The sequence below is a fragment of the Myxine glutinosa genome, chromosome 6, assembly GCF_964187855.1.
Source record: "Myxine glutinosa chromosome 6, kmMyxGlut1.1, whole genome shotgun sequence".
Taxonomy (NCBI): Eukaryota; Metazoa; Chordata; class Myxini; order Myxiniformes; family Myxinidae; genus Myxine; species Myxine glutinosa.
Window position 1 is genome coordinate 116,440,514 of NC_136266.1, and position 19,200 is coordinate 116,459,713.

Here is a 19,200-nt window from a genome sequence, read left to right on the forward strand (position 1 = left end):
GAAGGACAACGCCGTGGCCGACTGCCTTTCTCGAGCCTGCGCCAACGCCGTCCACCTCGGCGTCGATTTCGCCCTAATGGCAACGGACCAGGCCACCAATGGCACGGTGCAGGCGCTCCGGGTGGCGGACACGGGCCTCCGCTTGGCTGACGTCCCCTTCGCGGACACGGTCCTGCTGTGCGACATCTCCCAAGGCCGACCTCGCCCCGTTGTGCCGGTCACCTGGCGGCGTCGCATTTTTGCTTCGCTCCACGGCCTCTCTCACCCGGGCCGGAAGGCATCCCAGAGGCTGGTGGCGGCGCGTTTCATCTGGCATGGGCTGCGACGGGACGTCCGCGACTGGGCCAACGCCTGCACACACTGCCAGCGGGCCAAGGTCCACTGTCATACCCAGGCTCCGCTGGCTCCCTTCACCGTGCCCGAGCGACGGTTCGACCACGTCCACGTGGACCTGGTGGGTCCCCTTCCCCCATCGCAGGGGTTCACCCACCTGCTTACCATGGTGGACAGAACCACCAGGTGGCCGGAGGCCGTGCCCCTCGCCTCCACCACCACCGCCGACGTGGGCCAGGCGTTCATCACCACCTGGGTCGCGCGTTTCGGCGCACCAGCGGACATCTCGTCGGACCGCGGCCCACAGTTCACGTCCGAACTATGGGGCGCGGTCACCCGAACGTTGGGCGTTACCCTGCACCGCACCACGGCCTACCACCCCCAGGCCAACGGGTTGTGCGAGTGGTTCCACCGCTCCATGAAGGCCGCACTCATGGCCGGCCTCCAGGACGACGGCTGGGCTGACCGGCTCCCGTGGGTCCTTTTGGGCCTCCGCACGGCTCCCAAAGAGGACCTCCAGGCGTCCACCGCCGAGCTGGTGTATGGCCAGGCCCTCTGCGTACCGGGCGAGTTCATTCCCGACGCCACCAGCCCCTGGTCCGCCGCGCGCCAGCGCACGGACTTCCAGGAGGCCGCCCGACGTTTCGCACCAGTGCCCACGTCCCGCCATGGCGATCCCCAATCCTACATCCCCCCAGCACTCCGCACGGCGGAGTACATCTTCGTGCGCCACGACGTGCACCGGGGGCCGCTCCGGCCACCATACGACGGACCCTTCCGGGTCCTACGATGCGACAACAAGTCCTTCATCGTCAACATCGGCAGCCGGGCGGACCGGATTTCGCTGGACCGCCTCAAGCCGGCCCACATGGACGTTGGCCAGCCGCCACGGCTGGCTCTCCCACCGCGGCGCGGCCGCCCCCTGTCCACTGCACCCCCCGTCCGAACACCCGCCACCACACCGGACCCCCCCCCCCCCCCGCGACTGGCCAGGGGTCGTTTCGGTCGGGTCATCCGGACCCCCCTCAGGTTGACCTTCCTGGATCAAGTCCATTCTGGGGGGGCGTGTGTAGCGACCCTTGGGTCCCCCAAGCGAGACCAGCAACAGAATCTCCTTGCTCCAGCCAGTGACGTAACCGGCGGGCAAACCACGGCGCCGGGGTGGCCGGTCACGCGACCACCAAAGCGTGCCGCATGTCTGGTTATAATCCTTTGCACCTGTCGGTCACGTGACCTCCAAAGCACGCCTCGCCTGAGAGGCGTGGCTTTCGGTTTCGGTTGTGCTTTCTGGTTTTGATATATATGCAGCCCGATAAACGGGCTTTTCAGAGTTCCCGTGTTGGTTTTTACAATAAACATCTTCTCGGACGAGTTTGTGTCTTGCCCGTCACTTCGTCCGTCTCAAGCAAGAGCCCTGCTCTTCAACCCTCCGTAATGTAAAGAAAGGTCGAAGCTCGTCCTCTTAGTTAATTCCATAAACCTACACACAGGGCACCATATATCCTTTTAAATAGTTAGTCCCTTATTCTATGTAGTTTAAGGATGTGTTTCCCAATAGTTTGACTCTTCATTGCACCGAATTAAATAAGAGTAGGTCCCTCCGACGCCCCATGGCATCTTCCAAGTGCCAGGTTTGCCAGGTTTGCTGCAATTGACTTCTTTAGCCACTTTGCTGCATTTTCATCTCCCGTCCACTTAGCTGCATTTGACTCCATTACGCACGAGGTAACCACGAAGAAGAAAGGTGGGTCTCCACCTCGTCATAGAGGGGAGGAGTGAGTCGGCCCCGCTCATCCAACCCAGAACGAGGGGTTTGGCTTGAGAGGGCGGAGAGAGAACGATCGGGGGAGGTTCGCAAAGGTTGAAGGGCGGGGCCTATATAACCCGCAGCGGGACGCTCCCCACAGAAGATGAGTTCTGAGTCCAAAGAGATGCGCTGGAGATGAGCAGGTGTGTCCAAGCCGCCGTGATACGTGCCGCGCTGCAGGAAAAACGGACCGAGGCAACGCAAGGAGTGCGCGACGCAGCAGGCAGAGAAAGGAACTTCGCCTGCGCAGTTTGGGACCGCGGGAGTTCGCACGACCGCGGCTCGGCTTCTTGACGGCGGTGCCTTCTGGCCCGACCGTGCCCAGTCCCCGCTGAACCTTCCTTGCCTCTCAAAGCCATCCATCTCCAAGCCATTCGTTCCTGCCTGCATTTCCCCGTGTAAGTGTGAATGTTCGTCCGTCTTCCACGTTGTCCTGGGATTTATTAATTAAGCTTGTATAGGTAAGCTAATGATTTCACTGTCTCCTGCTCCTTCCATTTCCCTGTATATAACCTTGACTGCTCTTTTTGCTTTGGCTTGTGTAAATAATTAATAAATAATGTTATTCATCCGTACTTCTTCTTCTTCTTCATTCTCGTTCGGTCGCTTTAGTGGTTTCAATATTGAGTGTACGTGGCGCGATTCGGCCAACGTTCAGAATCGGGTTAGTCTTTGTTAACGGTTCGGGCCGCGGCTGCCATCCGCTCGGCAATCCATTACCATCTTATCCGCGGTCGCGAACGAAGCTGCTCACCGGCCTTTCCGGAGGTCGCGGTGCAGCTTCAGGGACCCCGTCGGTCAGTAACAAACGAGGGGACTAATCCCCCCTCAAAGGGGAACCATAAGCCGACGCTGGGTATCCGTAACAATATAATGGCGATACAACAATTTTTACTGCTTTGCTTTGAAGAACGGGAATGAAGGGGGAGAAGCGTGTTAATATGTCTGGTTGAAGGCTGTGGGCTGTGAGGTGAGGGGGTTTTAAGCCAGATTTAAATATTACAGCCGCCATGTTGGTGCTCACCGTCACTGCGATGCAAAGCGAAAGACACAACAGAGCTGTCACATTCACAATAGTGATGTCGTATGTACTCCCAATACGTGTTTCCTTCATTGTAAAAACTACCAAGTCAACAGTTAAAAGGATTTTGAGCCGATAGGCCAAGTAAGTTTGGATAGGTCTACTGACTACTGATCTAGTATTGGTAACAATGTCGCGAACTGACTTACGATGCTAAATTGGACACTATTGTGTAAATTGGTACAACCGAATAGTGGACACTATTGTGAGCAGCATTGAGCAGCGGTTTGACAGATCAGCAACATCAACATTGTATGCTGATCTCTCACTTCTTCACCCAAGGAACTTTGATCAAGTGCCATCGGGAGCTATGGAAGAGCTGCATAAACATTTGCTGAGATTTGATGATGGTGTCACTGCGGTACAACTACGAAAAGAACTGTAAAGCCTTGGAGAACAATGGTCAACACTGAAACAATCAGTAGCAGATGCTTATACAGTGCAGCAGGACAGTGAGTCTGAACAGGACAGGAAGACTCTGTCAAGTACATGTAAGTCATGTAAAGCCTGTCCTCTCTGCTGCTACAAGCTGCTCCTCAAGTTGAACCTCTTCACTGATGTCTACAAGAGCATTGGGCTGCCTACAAGCTGCTGCTAACGCTGCCTGTGTCACAAGTGGCATGTGAACGGTCTTTCTCTGCTTTGAAGAGAATCAAAAGCTGTCTGCGAAGTACAATGACACAAGAATATCTTGAGGCGTTCATGTTGATGTCTGTGGAAAAAGGGATCCTGGCCAAACTTGAAACTAAGGATATCATTGATGGTGTGATTGGTGTGGCTGCCAGAAGCAGCGAACTGCGCAGGCACCTACTCTCTTAGACATGACATGTGCTTGTGTTACTGAAAATAAATTTAATTTTTAGTGGATTTTATTTAGTTTTCTTTTTCAAGCATTTTGTCTATTTTCTCAGATAAGCAACATATTGTTACAGACACGACTTTGATGTTAAGATGGGCCGAGCGGAATGGCCGTCGTGTCCGCACAAATTACCCGATTGTACTCGAACGTTGACGAAGCCGCGCCACGCTGGCTCAATAAGGAAAAAGAAGACACACGGCTGGATTATAATGACAGACACCAATGTTTCGATTCTCAAGTATATTCGTACGGAAAGGTTAGATTACAGGGGCTAGAGGTATATCACAGGAAGACAGGCACTTAGACACACTCTTATATTGACCCCGGACAGACGACAGATAAATGGGACAACGGCTGACTCACACGGGGGTTGATGGCAGGGAAAGGCAGGTATCGGTGGCTCCAGGTGCACCTGGGCTCGGGGCAGAATCAACACGGTTCGGTCCGGTCCAAAGATGCGGGGAGGTCACAGCGCTCGGAGGTAACGTTCTTTCACAGGCGGGTTCTCTTCCTCTCAGCGATCGCAGGCAACGTTCTTTCTCAGGCGGGGCGCATCTGACGTCACATCCGGCGCGGGGCCGCGTATATCCGGCGGGGAGTGACACGCCCTCGGCTCGTTAGCGCCGCCCCAGATGGAATCGGTCCGCCCTTCTGATTGGGTGCGGGGGGTTACCAGGCTCCGCCCTTGAGGAGGAGCTGACAGCCAGCCCCTCCGTGGTAACCCCGTGGAGCGCGTGGTCAATGGCGCTAATCGAGCCGGTGTGAGGACGCATCCTCCCCCGCGCCGCCGCCATCTCCTCTGTTGTTGTTGTAATTGTTGGGGAAGAAGATGGAAGGAGGTATGGGAAAGGTCCTAAACTCACTACTGATGCCATATAATCACATTCTGGTGCAACGAAGAGTCATAATTAATGGAAACGAGGTCTTAACTGACATAGACTAAGAATAACTAGCAAGATGTCCGAAAGTTGTCTACGTGTGGTGCGGTGGACCTGGGCACGACATTTAATGGGGGAATAAGGGGAAGGTCGGCTCTACTGATTGTTGTTTACAGACAATGGGACTAGGGAATGGGGGATTGGGGATAGTTGGGGAGTATTGGGGAAATAGGGGAATATTTACAAGCGGATATGGAGGCCAAATTCCATATTCGCAACATTGCACCCTTCTCTACCCTCGGGGCGTCCCGACCCGATAAATTTTTACCTACTTTAGTGTGGCACGCAATGTAGTTCCCTCTACTATTAACTCTACCCTGAGTGCGACAGTTTTACAGATATTCACAAATGAGTAAATATGTCCCCCTGCGACGTTGCACCCTTCTCCTCACAGAAACACACCCACAGGATAACCGAATCCGGAAAGAATCCTCAAACTAAACATACAGCCGGTAGGGAGCATTATTTACAAGACTACGCTGCTATTTACACTACGATCCAGGACCTGTTTTTGGAGGAACACATGCAGATGTTATGCATAGAGAGAGCGCGCTTGCCAACATCGATACACCAACCCACGAGTGCTCTATGGCCGACGGCCTTTAATAACATGCAGAGCACCCTTCCCGAGCATCAAAAGCACCACCCCACCACCAATCGGTGCAGTCACCATTGTTCATTGGAATAAAAATAAATTCGACAACCCCTAACCCTGCAGGTGTCTCTTGCTCTTCTTGTGGTGCACTTGGTGTTAACTAAAAGTGGTTCACCTGTATGGCATAGGTGCCACGTTGACCCATAGGTCCATCCCCGGGTGGTGCTTGGCCGCAAACGAACTGCGGTCCATTGTGGGTGGCCACAAACATTGCGGTCCATATGGTGTATAGATCCCGGCAGCAAACAGCGAAAGTGCAGGCCCACAACTGCGCAGCCAGCACCTCTCTCTCCTCTCTCTCTACCCCAAAGCCAGATCCTCGGAGGTGGGAGACAAAAGAAGCAGACAAGTGAGTAAGGTGGTAAGGGCGCAAAAGTGCACGCAATGTAAGGTGATGCACACTGGGGGCACATGGGAACCAGGTGAGACAGGTACGTTCCTATCGTACGCCCCCCCCCCCCCACCAGGTAACCTACATGGCCCCTCCCTTACCCCTTACTGTATCCACAAAACACAACACTACCCATAAACATCTACTTTACAAATCAACAAACATCCCTACTGTCTTCCCCGTTCCTCCCATAAACCAAATTCGTCTTCTCTCCCTCCTAACCAATCAAATTTGCCATTTTCAACTCTCATCAAAATTTGCCATCTCCAACTGCACATCAAAATTTGCCATTACCAATTCATCATCAGTCCCTCCTAGGGAGGGAGAGATGGAATCACCCCAATGTCTCATCCACGTCGTGATGCGTCTCACAAATCCACAGCAATCTCATTTCCTGCAACAAAACAAAGAAAACACAGGTGTGGAGTCATCATCATCACCACAGGTAAGTGGCTGCGTATGGTGCGACAGGTTCATCAATCCTAACTATTTCCTAAATGACTTTAACAACTTTACACTACCCGGGGTCTTTCTCCGGCCAAACCATTGGCCCTCTTACACTATGGGTTCTAAAAACCAATTCCCATTGGCCAAACTGTGGTGCGCTTCAATTTGGGGTCTCACTCCCCCGATTCATCTCCCGGTGCCCTCGCACAATTTCTGGGCTGCGGCGTGTACCTCTCCCAGTGGGTCTACCCACCTGCACACCTCCACCACTGCAGTTGCCTCCGAGCTTACCTGCTCCTTGCCCTAACCTAACTACCTGGGGAAGGCCCTCTGGCACTCTCCCCACTCGGTGCCCTCTCTGGCACTGGGCTACCCGGGTCCGTCCTCCGGATCCTCGGGCCCCATCCACAACTCTACCGGCTCCCAGAGCCCACCTGCGGCCTCACCTGGCCGACATCCTCACAGTGGTGGAGTGCCCAACCAACTACACGCACTAACAGGCTACACGCCCAGCCATTTCCACAACACTAATGCACCCATTCACAACACCATTCTGCAACCGCACCACAAGTGCCAATATCCAACCACAATTTACCTGTACCCTCTACCTAACACTTACACTACCCGCCCCGGGTACTCGTGAAAGGGGGTCCACTCTTCCCCCATCCACACCTTCGCACCATGCACACCACTCCGTACCACTTACTCCAACTCTCTCCACACACCTGTACTTGCACACCTGTGCTCTCACACCTGGTGCCACCTGCACCCTTCTCTCCCCAAGCGCATTCGCGCTGATCCACAACACTCACTACTCACACACTGCTCCACACACCTGTCCAGTTGCACACCTGTGCAATCACACCTGTTCCATCCTCACACACACACGGCATCATCTCATCTAACTACTCCCTTCTGAAACTTGCGCTTCCCAGTCGTCCCTTTAAACTATTGCGCTCCCTCGTCATTATCATCCACACTAATCTACCTGCGTCCCTACTACAGGTATCAGTCACTAACTAACCTTAACGTCACCTAATGTCATCTTCTAGGGCCCTATCCATATAACCTAACCCACCCGGGCTAGTTTTCACTGCCATACACCCCATAAACTATTGCGCATTTGCCCCACTTGTGAGGGATGGTGGATTTGCCATCCCACCACATCGGGGGTCTCTCTATCAATTTGGCACACCAAATTCCAACCAATTCAAAAATTTTCCATTTACTGCCAATTCTACCCACTATTATTAATTTCGTATCAAATCACTACCATCATCATCCGTCTACTTATTACATCCTCTCGGTGCGCCAATCCCTGTCCAAAGCCCGGCTTCGTAAAGCCAAGCAATGGATGCTGGTTGTTTTGTGCCAGCGGCTGGATGCGTCCGGCACTCGGTGCAGGGACGGGGGCTTACCCGGGCCGAGATCCCACGCATCACCTCGGCGTGGAGCCATCCAATGTCCCGATCTCGACCTGCCGGAATGCCTCAACAAAAAGTGGTCGCCATGACGACCCTTTCTATCGGGCCGCCCGCTCCGCCTAGTGGAGCACGGACGCGGCCGTTCAAAGCGAGGCCCAGCACGCACCGAGGGCCCGATTCGGCTATAAGTCGTTCTAAACTCTACCCCGTCTAACGTCGATGCTTGGACGCTTACACCCCGCAGCCCGTTCCTTGCTCACACATCCAGCCGTGCCCATGCTCCTCGTACCTTTCCTTACACACCCAGGTACACCCATTCCACTCACAGCCTTGGTCACACACCTGACCACCGAACACTTTGGCACACATTCGTTGCTCGCACACCTCACCAATACACCGCTTCGCGCCCCCTCCTCAGTCACCTCCTCTGTGACAATCACAGGTGTGCTCTCATTCGCACACCCAACCACGTGCCTCACCACCAACTCCAGCGTGCATTCCCACTCACGCTCTACCATTCCAGGTGTGCATCCTTCCATCCCAGGTGTACATCCTCGCTCACCTGTCACAACTAACTCACGCTCCATGTCACTCTCACTACTTTCACCTCCATTCCTGACAGCGCACTCACCCTTCCTCTTGACAGCGCACTCTTTCCTCATGTACCTGTCCATCACACACCTTTCTCGCGCACACTCTCCCGTTACACCCTCTGTAACACTCACCACAGGTGTGCATTCTTCCTTGCCTTTGACAGCGCACTCTTTCCTCATGTACCTGTCCATCACACACCTTTCTCGCGCACACTCTCCCGTTACACCCTCTGTAACACTTACCACACCGCGCTTCCATGTGCCCCCTCGCACACGCGCTACGACCGACTCACTCTCGCCAGCACCCTCACTCCTTGGCACGCACTTTTTCCTCACACACCCCAGAGTCGGACTTTCTCGCACACCTCCTTTTTCGCACACCAGACCTGTCGCACACCAGACCTGTCGCACACTTCACCAACGGCCTCTCACGAACACCCGGGTCTATCTCGACCCCCAAGCTTATTAAATCCCCTGGCGCATCATACGCACGACCATATTGGTCACCACTTACACCAGGTCCTCTTCCTCTTCGCTTCTCCTCCATCACCTGCGAATCCCTCATCCGGTTAATGAGCACATCATCACGATCCGAACACAGACTTTGGACCAATTCTTTTACCTCCTCTTTTATCTCTTTCTTATCCTCTCTCCGTCGCTTTTTAATTTCGCTCACCCCCTCTTCCACTTCTTCTAATTTCTGCTTCACCTCCTTCATCTCCTCGTGCGCCCCTTTAAGTTCTTCCTCTAACTCCACTTTATTTTGTTCTATGTGCTCCCGCACCTCCCGCTCTTTAACCTCCATCACCTCTACCACTTTGTTCATTTTTTTCGTCAAGTCCTCATGTACCGTCTGACACTCTTTTTTAATTACCCCTACGTCCTTTTTCATCTCCTTCTGCGTCGATTTTAACCCCTCTATTACCGCTGTGTTCTTCTTTACCTGTTCCCCCAACTCCTTTTGTCCCACTGTCAGTTGTTCTACTCCCAGCGTCAACTCCTCTATACCCCCTTGCAATTTTACAGTCCCCTTTCTCACCTCCTTCTCCATGCGCTCCTTACAGTGCCTCACCTCCTCGCGCACTCCTCCGACCTCCTCACTCACTCCTCTTCTGATCTCCTCTCCCATCACTTGCATCTCCTGCCCAGATGCCACCCTCATCTGCTCCATTTCCTCCCTGTGAGCATCCAGTTTGGTTTCTACCCCCATTCTGACCCCCTCTATCTGCTGCCCCATTTGGTTAACTTCCCTTTCCGCTTGGTCCCTCATGCCCCTCAATTTGCCTTCCATCCTGTTTTCTAACCCCTCTAACCCATTTGTCACCTCTTTCATCCCATTGTCTAACCCCTCAAAATTTTTGTCTACCTTCTCACCAGTACTTCTCGCTTCGTCCCTCATTACCCCCATTTGGCCCTCTAATCGCTCACCCTGAGCATCCATCCGGTTCCCCAATCGCTCACTCTGAGCCCTCATTTGCTCACTCTGCAGTTTGAGGGACGCCTGCATTTGCGCCATAAATTGCTCCATGAGGACCTGCATCTGGGCCATCCCTCCCACTTGTGCAGCGGGTGCGGCCGCCGTAGCTATGTGCGAGGCGCCATTTTGCGCGCCCGCCACCTCGTGCGTGACGACGCTATTTTGCGAACCTGCCGCCCTCACTGCTTCGCTCTCCTCCTGTCCCTCATGTCCCTCAATTTGGTCCTGGACCGACCCTGCTTCACTCTCCCCTACCGGACCCCAGCCGTCTTGATCCGCCATAGCGCGACTTTCAAAATTCGAGTTTCGTAACACAAATCCAAATTTTGCTGTTATAATTTCGTCGAGCGCAGTAACCGCGGGACCGCGCTCCGGATCGATTTTGTCGAGCGCAGTACGCGCTCCGAATCGATTTTCCCTCCCAAAATTTGGGCCTAACTAATTTAGTCCCGGGTCCGAATCTCACTCCTCGACACCAATTGTTACCGTACTAACACAATTGGTGTCCAAAATTTGGGCTAAATAAATTTAGTCCCAGGTTCGAATCCAACTCCTGACAACCAGTTGTTACAGACACGACTTTGATGTTAAGATGGGCCGAGCGGAATGGCCGTCGTGTCCGCACAAATTACCCGATTGTACTCGAACGTTGACGAAGCCGCGCCACGCTGGCTCAATAAGGAAAAAGAAGACACACGGCTGGATTATAATGACAGACACCAATGTTTCGATTCTCAAGTATATTCGTACGGAAAGGTTAGATTACAGGGGCTAGAGGTATATCACAGGAAGACAGGCACTTAGACACACTCTTATATTGACCCCGGACAGACGACAGATAAACGGGACAACGGCTGACTCACACGGGGGTTGATGGCAGGGAAAGGCAGGTATCGGTGGCTCCAGGTGCACCTGGGCTCGGGGCAGAATCAACACGGTTCGGTCCGGTCCAAAGATGCGGGGAGGTCACAGCGCTCGGAGGTAACGTTCTTTCACAGGCGGGTTCTCTTCCTCTCAGCGATCGCAGGCAACGTTCTTTCTCAGGCGGGGCGCATCTGACGTCACATCCGGCGCGGGGCCGCGTATATCCGGCGGGGAGTGACACGCCCTCGGCTCGTTAGCGCCGCCCCAGATGGAATCGGTCCGCCCTTCTGATTGGGTGCGGGGGGTTACCAGGCTCCGCCCTTGAGGAGGAGCTGACAGCCAGCCCCTCCGTGGTAACCCCGTGGAGCGCGTGGTCAATGGCGCTAATCGAGCCGGTGTGAGGACGCATCCTCCCCCGCGCCGCCGCCATCTCCTCTGTTGTTGTTGTAATTGTTGGGGAAGAAGATGGAAGGAGGTATGGGAAAGGTCCTAAACTCACTACTGATGCCATATAATCACATTCTGGTGCAACGAAGAGTCATAATTAATGGAAACGAGGCCTTAACTGACATAGACTAAGAATAACTAGCAAGATGTCCGAAAGTTGTCTACGTGTGGTGCGGTGGACCTGGGCACGACATTTAATGGGGGAATAAGGGGAAGGTCGGCTCTACTGATTGTTGTTTACAGACAATGGGACTAGGGAATGGGGGATTGGGGATAGTTGGGGAGTATTGGGGAAATAGGGGAATATTTACAAGCGGATATGGAGGCCAAATTCCATATTCGCAACAATATTAATGAATAATGGGTGACCTAGGTGAAGGATGCCCGGGCCGGTTTTAAGACCTAGTCCGCTACTGCTTGTGTGGGTATCAGTCTTGCATCAAATAGTGAATTCCATACTGTATGCAGAAATATAAGCATTGTTTCAACCTCCTGGCAAAAATGTCGGGGAAAAAATGTGCACGCGTAGGGGCTTCATAGGGGCCCATTGTGATATCTTTTCATGGGGCCCAAAATCCCGGGCGGCGCCCCTGGCTATGACACGCTGTCACAGCCCATAAGGGCGTGAAATGAGAGCAAGGCTTCCACCTGACTAGAGGGTAGTCCCTGGTGGATATTGTGGATGGGAATGTATTTAGGCTTCTTAGAAGTCCCTGCCTTCATCCACAGCTGAGTGCATTGCATCTTATCAAAATGTGCAATTAGCAAGACAAGCACATCAGTGTCACATGCTGAAACCACAACTGTTTCGGCATTGGTGTGAATGCAGTGCAGAATAAGGCGTGTATCCACCTCCTCATGTGTAGCCTGTAGGAGCGATATGTCCATCCCTGGATCTGAAGATTTCAAATCTGTTATCTCCTTGAATCCTCCAGCCACTACAAGTGTTTTGGATACAAGAGAAGAAGCATGTGCCATTAGCTGCTCTGAAAGAAACTCTGCCAAATTTGCTTTATACTCTCCAAGTGACAGAAAGTTGGACCATTTGTCCGGCAGAGGAACAGATTCGTTTTATATTACCCTGCGTATGGGCCGAATGCCATGTGTTCGTTTCATTCTGGTGCCGGTCAAACTGGTTACAACTTAGATTTATGCAACATATTGGAATCCTTGGTATCACAAACCTGTGTATTACCATGCACTTTTCAACTTCCTCGATTGCTTATTCCTATAGGCTGGGCTCATTTATTACTGTATTGGGCTAAATTATGGCGGCCATCTTGGAATTCAAGATGGCGCGCAAACCAAACGAGTCGTAACTTAGGTAACAGTATATCTGGAATCCTCAGTATCACAAACGGGTATTGTCACAATTGTTAACCTCCTGTGATACATATAAAAGGACCTATAGTGCAAAATATGGTAAAAATGGCGACCATTTTGTTTTTTTCGAATTTGAGGGTCAAAACCCCAGAAGTCAGCCTGGCAAACAATTTTTTTGAATTCAGCACCCTCAAAATACCCTAAAAAACTTGTTTGCCGACTTTTAACACGAAATGCCTACAACACTTTTTTTGAAGCACAAATATTGAAATCTGGACCTGTCTAATTTTACAAAGTGAAAAATGAAAGGTTGGATTTGGGAGATCCATATTCATTGAATTAAATGAAAGCAATCATAAACTTGTGGTGCTATGCACACACAACTCGTTTGCCAAGAAGGTAGGCCACCACGCGTTGAACAAAACCAAACACTTTATTCAATGCTCGCACGTAAGCACTGGGCGGGCTCGACTTTCGAGACCGCGTATATGTCCCGAGGCCACGCCTTGCCCTCGGGCGTGTCCGGTTGGCCGAAAGGCGGGGCATGTATTCCAGTTCAACCCTGCGCCTCATGACGCCTTTGCTCCGGGCGTGGCCCGAGCCGTGCTTCCACGTCCGGTCGCTCGCGTCACCCACTGGTGCGCGGAATTATTACCCGCTGGCATTGTGTCTGCCACACGCGCCCCCCCCAGAATTCCCACGCACCTGAAGGGTGAGCTTGCGGGGAGGCCGGATGACCCGGCCAAAACGCCCTCTGGCGATGCGTGCAGGGCTGGGGGGTGGAGGGACTATGGGGGTGGGGGGTGCCGGGGGTCTGCCTGCCAGGGGGCGGCCTCGACGCGGAGGCAGAGCTGCTTGCGGGGGGTGGTCCAGGTCGAGGTGGGCCGGCTTGAGGGGGTCCATGGAGATACGATCTGGAGTACCGCCGATGTCCACAGTGAAGTGCTTGTCCCCGGTCTCCAGCACGCGGAAGGCCCCGTCGTACGGGGGCCGCAACGGTGCCCGGTGGGCGTCGTGCCGGACAAAAACGTACTCCGCCGTGCGAAGCTCCGGGGCGACATGTGAGGACGGGCAACCGTGGTGTGCCGTCGGCACCGGGGCGAACCTCCTGGCGGTCTCCTGAAGGGTGGAGCGCTGTTGCGTCGCGGACAAAGGTGCCGTTGAGTCGGGGATAAATTCGCCCGGTACCTGCAGCTGTTGTCCGAAAACCAGCTCCACCGAGGACGCGCGCAGGTCGTCCTTGGGCGCCGTCCTGAAGCCCAGCAGGACCCAGGGGAGCCTGTTGGCCCAGCTTCCGTCGCGGAGGCTGGCCCGGAGCGCGGCCTTCATCGAGCGATGGAAGCGCTCGCACAGGCCATTGGCCTGGGGGTGGTAGGCTGTGGTGCAGTGCAGCTTGACGCCGAGCCCTTGCGCCACCGCTCCCCAGAGCTCTGAGGTGAACTGGGGGCCGCGGTCGGAAGAGATGTCCGAGGGGGCGCCGAACCGGGCAACCCAAGTGGCGATGAAGGCTTGCGCGACGTCAGCCGCAGCCGTCGCCGCCAATGGCACGGCCTCCGGCCACCGGGTGGTGCGGTCCACCATGGTGAGGAGGTGGGTGAAACCCCGCGAGGGGGGCAGAGGTCCCACCAAGTCGACGTGTACATGGTCGAACCGACGTTCGGGCACCGTAAACGGGGCCAACGGGGCCTGGTTGTGGCGGTGGACCTTCGCGCGCTGGCACGCGAGGCACGTTCTGGCCAAGTCGCGGACGTTCTTCCGGAGGCCATGCCAGACGAACTTTGCCGCGACAAGCTTCTGGGAGGCCTTCGTGCCCGGGTGGGACAGGCCGTGGATGGCGTCAAAAACCGGGCTCTGCCAGCCAGCGGGCACGATGGGGCGCGGCCGGCCGAGGGAGACGGCGCACAAGAGGGCAGTGCCCGCGACGTCGAACGGTACCTCGGTGACGCGGAGGCCCGTGATGGCGGTCCGAAAGGCCTGGACATCGGGGTCGGCGGTCTGGTCCGCCGCCATCCGGGCATAGTCGATCCCGAGGTGGACCGCGTGTGCAACGGACCGGGAAAGGCAAACCGCCACCGGGTTGTCCTTACCCACGACGTGTCGGATGTCCGTCGTGTATTTGGACACGGCAGAGAGGTGACGTTGCTGCCGGGCCGACCACGGCTCGGTGACCTTGGCCATCGCGAAAACAAGGGGCTTGTGATCGACGAAGGCCGTGAACGGGCGGCCCTCGAGAAGATGGCGGAAGTGTCGGACCGCCAGGTGGAGCCCGAGAAGCTTGCGGTCGAAGGTGCTGTACCGGCATTCGTGCGGGCGGAGCTGCCGGCTAAAAAACGCCAGCGGCTGCCAAGCACCATTCACCCACTGTTCGTGCACCGTGCCCACCGCGTCGGTGGTGAGGGCGATTGGTGCATTGGGCACCGGGTGCGCCAGCATAGTGGCGTTGGCCAAGGCCAGCTTCGTGCCCGCAAACGCCGCATCCATCTGCTCCGTCCAGGCGATATCACCTTTGCCCGGCTTCCCCCGGAGTGCCTCGTGCAGGGGCGCAGGAGCTGGGCGACGTGGGGCACGAAGCGGTGATAAAAATTCACCATGCCCAGGAATTCCTGGAGCCCCTTGATCGTGCGGGGGCGTGGGAAACTCCTGACCGTCTCCACCTTGGCCGGTAAAGGGATGGCCCTGTGCCTGGTGATGCGGTGCCCCAGGAAGTCGATGGCGGTGACGCCGAACCGGCACTTCCCGGGGTTGATTATCAGGCCATGCTGGCCCAGGCGTTCGAAGAGCGTGCAGAGATGGAGCAGGTGCTCCTCCCGGGACGTGCTCGCGACTAGGATGTCGTCCAGGTAGACGTAGACGAAGGACAAGTCACGCAAGACGCTGTCCTTGAGCCGCTGGAACACCTGGGCCACATTTTCCAACCCAAAAGGCATCCGCAAGAACTCGAAGAGGCCGAAAGGTGTTATAACGGCCGTCTTCGGTACGTCTTCCGGTTTTACGGGGACCTGGTGGTAGCCCCGGATGAGGTCCACCTTGGAAAAAATGGTCGTTTTCGCCAACCGGGCGGAAAAGTCCTGAATGTGCGGGACCGGGTAGTGGTCGAGGGTGGTGGCGTCATTGAGCCGGCGGTAGTCACCGCACGGCCACCATCCGCTGCTGGGCTTGGGCACAATGTGCAGAGGTGAGGCCCATGCGCTGTTGGAGCGCCGGATGATGCCCAGCCGCTCCAGCGTGGCGAAATCCGCTTTCGCAAAGGCGAGCTTCGTTGGGTCGAGGCGGCGCGCTCGGGCGTAGACCGGTGGTCCGACGGTGGGAATATGGTGTTCCACCCCGTGTTTGATGGCCACCGCTGAAAAGGTGGGCCGCGTGAGTGCCGGGAAACTGGTGAGGAGGCGGGTAAACTCATCCGCTGCCGGAAGCGTACAGACCAACCTCGCCGGGACGGAACCGCTCAGCAAGCCGCTTGGTAAGCTGCTCGGTGAGCCGCTTGGTCAGCCGCTCGGTGAGCCGCTCGGTGAGCCGCTCAGCGAGCAAGCGAGCGAGCTTAAGGTTTCGGCCTGGACGAGGCATCTGCGTTTAACGTCCACCAACAGCCCATTCGCACAAAGGAAATCCGCACCGAGCAGGGCCATTGGCACGCTGGCGGTGACGAAAGACCATTGGAAGCGCTGTCCCCCGAACTGCAGCGAGAGACAACGCTTCCTGAATGTGCGGATGGGAGTTCCGTTGGCGGCGAGCAAGGCGGGGCCCCGGCCCGCGGCTTGCTTGTCGGACACGGAGGCAGGGAGGACGCTTACCTGCGCTCCAGTGTCGCACAGAAATCGATGACCAGACGAGGTGTCTGTGATGAAAAGGAGGCTGCCGGAATGGCCGACGCTCATGGCCACGAGTGAGCGCCGGCGTGCTTGTTTCCCGACCCGTCGAAAGAGCATGGCGGGCGGCACGCCCTGGCCTTGCGGCCGAACCTGGCTTGATAATAGCACCAGGTTTGCCCCGGTGGTGGCTGCCGCGTCGGTCATGATGGCGGTGGTGGGCGGGGCGTAGCAGCGGCCGCGAGGGGATCCGGGGGCGCTGAAGCCTCCGCACCGGGATCCACTACGGCAGTGCTATACGTCGGCCGCGTGTCGCAGGCCGCGAAAAATTTCTCCGCCTCTCTGGCCAGGGTGCGGGGTTCCGTTATGGCCGAACCGGCCAGCGCGAGCCGCACCTGCGCAGGTAGCTGGCGGAGGAAAAGTGCTCGGAAAAGGAAATCCGGGCGTTTGTCTCCAAGAAGGGACAACATATAGTCCATCCGAATGCACAGTCATGTGTCGCCATGGGCGGGAAGGTCAAGGAGGCGGTCGGCGCGGTCGGTCTCCGTGAGCCTGAACGTGGTGAGAAGTCATTTGAGCGACGCGTACTTGTGGGCACCCGGCGGGTGCTGAAAGAAGGACACGACGTGGGCGGCAGTGCCGGGCCCGAGGGCGGCGACCACGTGAAAGTACATGGTGTCGTCCGCTGCGATGCCCCGGAGCTGGAATTGGGCCTCGGCCTGCACAAACCAAACGTCGGCCTGTGCTTCCCAGAACTCCTGGAGTTTGACGGCGACAGCGTTGGTAGCCATGGCGCGTTCAGGGGTCAGCTACGGCTGAACCAGTCGGGGTCACCAGTGTGGTGCTATGCACGCACAACTCGTTTGCCAAGAAGGTAGGCCACCATGCGTTGAACAAAACCAAACACTTTATTCAATGCTCACACGTAAGCACTGGGCGGGCTCGACTTTCGAGACCGCGTATATGTCCCGAGGCCACGCCTTGCCCTCGGGCGTGTCCGGTCGGCCGAAAGGCGGGGCATGTATTCCAGTTCAACCCTGCGCCTCATGACGCCTTTGCTCCGGGCGTGGCCCGAGCCGTGCTTCCATGTCCGGTTGCTCGCATCACCCACTGGTGCGCGGAATTATTACCCGCTGGCGTTGCGTCCGCCACACGCGCCCCCCCAGAATTCCCGCGCACCTGAAGGGTGAGCTTGCGGGGAGGCCAGATGATCCGGCCGAAACGCCCTCTGGCGATGCGTGCAGGGCTGGGGGGTGGCGGGACGGCGGGGGTGGGGGGTGCCGGGGGTCTGCCCGCCGGGGGGCGGCCTCGATGCGGAGGCAGAGCTGCTTGCGGGGGGTGATCCAGGTCGAGGTGGGCCGGCTTGAGGCGGTCCATGAGATACAATCTGGAGTACCGCCGATGTCCACGGTGAAGTGCTTGTCCCCGGTCTCCAGCACGCGGAAGGGCCCGTCGTACGGGGGCCGCAGCGGTGCCCGGTGGGCGTCGTGCCGGACAAAAACGTACTCCGCTGTGCGAAGCTCAGGGGCGACATGTGAGGATGGGCAACCGTGGTGTGCCGTCGGCACCAGGGCGAACCTCCTGGCGGTCTCCTGAAGGGTGGAGCGCTATTGCGTCGCGGACCAAGGTGCCGTGGAGTCGGGGATAAATTCGCCCGGTACCCGCAGCGGTTGTCCGAAAACCAACTCCACCGAGGACACGCCTAGGTCGTCCTTGGGCGCGGTTCTGAGGCCCAGCAGGACCCAGGGGAGCCTGTCGGCCCAGCTGCCGTCGCGGAGGCTGGCCCGGAGCGCGGCATTCATCGAGCGATGGAAGCGCTCGCACAGGCCATTGGCCTGGGGGTTGTAGGCCGTGGTGCATGGCAGCTTGACGCCGAGCCCTTGCGGCACCGCCGGTCGGCCGAAAGGACCGAGGCCACGCCTTGCCGTCGGGCGTGGCCGGTCGGCCGAAAGGCGGGGCATGTAATCCAGTTCAACCCTGCGCCTCATGACGCCTTTGCTCCGGGCGTGGCCCGAGCCGTGCTTCCACTTCCGGTCGCTCGTGTCACCAGCTGGTGCGCGGAATTATTACCCGCTGGCGTTGTGTCCGCCACAAACTCGCGCAGCTTCGGGAATTGCTTGCTGCTAGGTTAGTCTTCTTCTTCTATCTTCTATCTATTGTATTTTATTATTATTATATATACTAGGGCATGCCCGTACTATATATATATCTAAAATTATATCCCCCCCCCTCTATTTACATGAAATGGTTTGGTCCAAAGCGAACGGCTTGCGAGTGGTGACAATCCCCCCCCCCCTCTATTTACATGCAATGGTTTGGTCCAAAGCGAACGGCTTCCGGAGTTTGGTAAAGAAATCGCCATCGCGTGCACAAACGCGCAGGAAAGCGAATGAATCGCAAATTCGTTTTTATTAGTTGTAAAACATAGTTTAACGCCAACATAGTTTGCAAACGTGAAATAAATGAATACGCTGTCAAATGTGCCATCCGAGGCAGAGTGTGCCCGCCACGTTCGGCACACGCGATCGTTCGCTGCTCTCTGATTGGTTGAATCGTTTTTTGGACATAGCTCGGTAAGTAATTGTCCGATTAATATGAAACCTTGAAAAGGCACATCCTCGGGTCCCCAGCAATATACCTGGCAAGTTAAAAGTATATCGGACCCGTGGTTGTCGAGAAACAGCGGTCACAGACAAACGTACAGACGTACAGACAGACAGACAGAGATTACTGGAATTATAGATAGATATATATA